Source organism: Solanum dulcamara, chromosome 10 (assembly GCF_947179165.1).
Source record: "Solanum dulcamara chromosome 10, daSolDulc1.2, whole genome shotgun sequence".
NCBI classification, from domain to species: Eukaryota; Viridiplantae; Streptophyta; class Magnoliopsida; order Solanales; family Solanaceae; genus Solanum; species Solanum dulcamara.
The window spans coordinates 30,617,182-30,622,330 of NC_077246.1; the positions used below are offsets into that span (position 1 = coordinate 30,617,182).

At 39.1% G+C, this 5,149-nt stretch overlaps 1 pseudogene; it reads right to left on the reverse strand.

Annotated features, from left to right (window-relative positions):
* Positions 1 to 421: 421 nt before the first annotated feature.
* LOC129871798 (5S ribosomal RNA) lies at positions 422 to 541 on the reverse strand (annotated as a pseudogene).
* Between the last annotated feature and the right edge of the window lie 4,608 nt (positions 542 to 5,149).

Below are 5,149 nucleotides of genomic sequence, written 5' to 3' on the forward strand. Positions count from 1 at the left end.
GTAAGGAAGACACGAGATAACAAATCTAAAGTGTTACTAGCCGGAGTAATAAAAGTGTAAAATGGGTTAAGTAAGACGGGAAGAACTAGCTGATTACTATAGGATGGCAAGCTCATATACCAAACTTCGTCGGAATTATGCCGTCTAATGACAGACAGAACTCAAAGCGGCTATAAAGGTCACTATATGAATGAACTTTAGCGCTACTCAGTAGCTAACCCTAATGAATTGGTTCGTACAAAAGGGGTGAATACAGTAGGGGACTAGGGACGTTGTCATAGTGGAACTAAAGATTTACCCCTATACCAGTTGCAAGATAACAAAGGAAAGGGCAAGGCAAAATATGAGGACTAGCGAGACCACGCTAAGGTAAATCTTGGGCTAAGTTGAGTGCCTCGCACATTATTGCAAGGATTACAATGAAATACGACACGAAGACTTCCCAGGGAGGTCACCCATCCCAGTATTACTCTCGCCCAAACACACTTAACTTTGAAATTTTGATGGAATTTAGTGCATTAGTGCTGGTATTATCGCGCGAGATGGAAGGATCTGAACTAGCAACGAAGAAATGACATGGGATTATGTACCTAGGGTACTATAAGTTACGTTGAGGAAATTGTAAAAAGGGCTTAAGGGAAACCAGCAAGTTTAGCTAATTACTAACTGATGGAGCACTTGAATGCCATAGTTCTTCAACATAGTACCGGTTAATGATAGGCAAACCACAGAATGGATATATGGGCCATTGGGTGAGAGAATTTCAACTCCACTTGGCAGCCAACTCTAAGGATTGAAAACAAAAACCCAAAAGATAGAGTGCCAGTTAAAGTTCTAAAAAGAGTCGAGAGGGACTATACGAGGCTAAGGATTCCCAAATGATCAATGTCATTACGCAACTATTCTATACTCTTCAAGAGTAGGGTGATATACGGGTTATTGTGAGTAGGATAATAAATCAACCTATTTGTTTTCAATCAAGATAACTTATACAGCTGGAACTAGGTGACGTTATAGGACAAGGAGGTAGTAAGGTTCCGTGAGGTTTCTACAGCTAATATCTCAGATAGAGGGACTTCAATTATGATTAACATCTGGAGATCAGTCCAAGAAGAGATCGAGAACACAGGTAGGTCTTAGTACCCCAGTTTTCTCTCAAGCTGCTGGACAGAATGAGTGCACTATTAGACGCTAGAGGATATGTCGTGAGCTGGGGTGTTAACTTCAAAGGTAGCTGGGATGATTATCCATCACCTATCGAGTTGCCTACCATAATGACTACCACTTCGGTATCCCAATGACCCCGTACAAGACTGGTGGGGTAGGACATGTAAGTCCCCTATTAGTTGAATCGAGGTTGGAAAGATTAAGCCAGGTGACCCAAACATGATTAAGCAAGCTATTGACTAGTAGCCTAGAGTCGATAGAAGTGATATGCAGATAATTGACATTGATGTGTAAAGTTCAAACTAATGATTAGGTATTCGTAACAACATCACCTAGGAAGGGAGTAAAAAGATTTAGCCAAAAAAGGAAACTTAACCCAAAATACATTGGATCTTATCGAGTTGTTGATAAGATGGACAAAGGTGCCCGTTAGTTAGACCTACCGCCTGATTACGAAATTATATACTTGGTACATATATACGGGTACTTTATAATGTACTAGTGATCCACCCAGAGTGTGTCCCATAGGTGATGTCCACGAAATAGAATCCTGCGAGGAACAACCTACAAGCATCTTAGAACGGTAAATTAGAAGGTTGCGAACTAGGACATGACTCCCATTAGGGTCTTATAGCAAAACAAAAAATAGAAAGAAGGTGCCTTAAGAAGTCAAAAAGGAGATAGAAAGAAGATATCCGGACTTATTCCCTATGTACAAAGTTAGTTTAAACCCCTAAATGGATTGAGATACGATGGTTATATAAAACCCCTGAGATCCTTGTGAAACACTACGAAGCAAGTTAACATTTAAAGAGGAGGAGGAGGAGCAATTCCTTGATTAGTTTGGTTGTCTACGGCTTGGGCCAACAAGGTGATGATGTTTCAGAACTCCTCATGTGTAACTCATTCCTCATGATATAGAGCCTCGTGAAACCGGAGGATCTTGTTCCTCATCTTCAAACCTTTCTCTAGGTGGAGGTACCCTTCTTTGATGCATTATCTACAGGAAATAAAATAATCCATTAGTTAGAGAAAGTCTTAGAACAACTATAGGGCATGACATAGATCATCAAAGAAGGGGAAACTTTTCCTAACGTCTCATAGCCTCCGATTCATAGTTGTAGAGCGCTTCAGAAATATGAATAAGACCCTTTTACGTGGTATGTTGGACTTCGAGGAGCATTCAAAATTTCAAGCTATGATACCAAGTTTTTCACGAATCAAGCCTAGGGCCTAGATCGACAAGACGAATGAAGAACCGGAAGGTACCTCAAACAAGGCTCTTAGCATTCATTTAGCCTTCATAAGTAATGGCGATGATTATTAAGTGGAAATTAAAGGGGAAAATGGGACTAAGGAAGAATATCATAGAATAAGAGTCATTATCAACCTTAGCTCATCATACATTTATGTCCAAACATAGCTCTACTAATAGACTTGGCGGAGGATAAGACATGTCCCTATATCACCCTCAAAATAAGTATAAAAAATGCCATAATAGAAGTTTTAATGTTTTGCATAATGTAAGCTAGAATAAAAAGGGATGTTTTTTCCAAAAACATGGGAACTTACCATACTACGAAGCAAGTTAACATTCGGGAATGAATGTTCTAAAGGGGGGAAGGATGTTATACCCCACACTTTTAAACTCAGAATGTATTTTAAGTTCCTTAGACATTATCATGTGAGACGGATATGCTACAACACTATCAAACAACTCTAAGGAGGGGAGAATGTAATACCCCATAGTAGAGAAGGTTGGAAATAGATTCATAAAAATCCAGAAGTAATTGGAGGCCAGGTGATGAGTCCTAGGACTCAATTTACCCACATAAGCTACTAACTTAGAAGTCCTACATACCAAAGCTAATTGAGTACATACCAAGCTTACGTAGCACGAATTACATAGGCTCTTAAAATAAGACAAGATTACGAATCCACGAGGAAGAGGAGAAGATGACACGTGGCATCCAATGAAGGTGTGACACATGGTATCACCTCAAGCAAGCAGGTGACCCACCTGCTTGGGGTCAAGTAGGTGACCCACCTGCTTGGGGGAGGTGGGCCCCACTGCTACGTGGAAGCCCCACCTTACTTGCATGGACATGTGTCCCCCTTAGAAGATGACACATGTAACATCTTGGGACCACATATATGTATATATATGTAATATATACTTCAGTTCCTACACTTAAATCTATAGAAAAACAAAGAAAACAAACCCTAAGTCTAGAGAGAAACTAGCAATGGCTTGGAGGAAAAAATAGGTAAGTCCCAATTTTGTTACGTGAATTAATTATTTAGGGTATCCTACGATGATATAGAGATGTTTCAAAAAGTAAAAATCCATTTTGGGGAAGCAAGGACGAGCTATAAATAGTCTGCTACTTTCAGGACGTTAAAAAGGTTTCTGAGGCGCAAATTTGGCCAATTTCGGGTAAGGTAAGGCTTCTCCTTTAAATTTGGAATTTATGGGGTCGTTATGAAGTGTATTATATACCTTTTATACTGATGAAAGTTTAACAAAGTGGTAGAAATTCTCGACGTTTGAAATAAACTAAATTGGAATCATTATAGTTAAATTGTAGTCGAAATGAGGCATTGTGCGTGTGGGGGATGCTGCTGGTCGTGTGGTGGTGTTTTGCAGGGACTAAAAGTTTTCTAAAGGAGGTGGGGGAGCTTCTGGTTTATCCACATGACCCCCCGCTTCATACAGTTAAAGGTTTTGCAAAATGAAAACTAGAAATCTTATTTTGGTATCATAGTTTTGAGCGAGTCGTTCGGAGTTTATGTTGTATATTGTTGATGTGAATTGATTAAACATATACTGCAGGTTGTTGTTGTTGGTTGTCTTTAGGTATTAGGAGTGAAATTGGGAATTCAAATAGGGCACATTATAGGGGAGGTGCTGCCCGATTTTCGTTAATGCCTTAACTAATTAAGGAACTATTCGAGAAGGCGAACGAGGGGTTGAGTTATATGAATACTCATGTGTAGCCTAAGGTGCTGGAAAGACAAGGGTTTTTAATACTCGTGTTTCTTTTATGTTACTTAGGTTCAAAGAACGACGAGACGAACGGGATAAGAAGTAACCTGAAACAGGTATGTGAAGCTTTCTCTTGGCATGTTTTTAACATAAGTATGTAAAGCCTATCCTTCCTTTCTTTTGGGCATGTCTTAGATTTAAGTGACCAATGATATGTTTATGAAGCTTGGGGTAACTTTATTCATGAGCTCTGATCATGATTCATGATTCATAATTCGTATTCACTTATGAATGTTAAGACTCTTAAAATAGTTAAGCCCCTATTCCTCGAGTCTTCTCTATGATTGCATAGTGATTGATTAGACAGAGCCCTTCTTTTTCCTAAAGACTCTGAGATAATTAAGGCTCAGACTTCTATAAGATATTTCACTCTAGTATGTGTCTAAGATTTTCAAAACTCCTTTTTACTTAGTCCTTAGTGACAGTTAGAGGGTATACGTCAGATACTTCCTACCCTGATCTCCAAGTGATGGTTCACTTAAGGACTTCATTGAGTCTCAGATAATGATTTAAACTGTGTTTTGTTTCTCACTACTCTACTCGTGTATACTGTAATACTTCTTCTCCGAGTCTCGAGCTGGTTATCAGATTCATTCACAATTCCACTGCATTGTCCATCGTGCCCTCACTAGAGGGACGGGTACGTATGTATATATGTGATGATGTGATGATGTTATGTAATAAGGAGGTGATGGTTCTATAGATATGATTCACCGGATCTCTGATGGGGCTGGCTATATTAAAAATTTGAGCATGCATATTTTTATAAATCACATAGTACAGGTACAGATTCCTTATATGATATTTTATCCCTTGCTTCTCTATTTCAGATATGCCTCCAGTCGTATTGGTTTATGTTTTACATACTCAATACATATGTCGTACTGATCCCCTTTTCTTGGAGGGGATGCATTTCATACCTGCGGGTACAGGTTT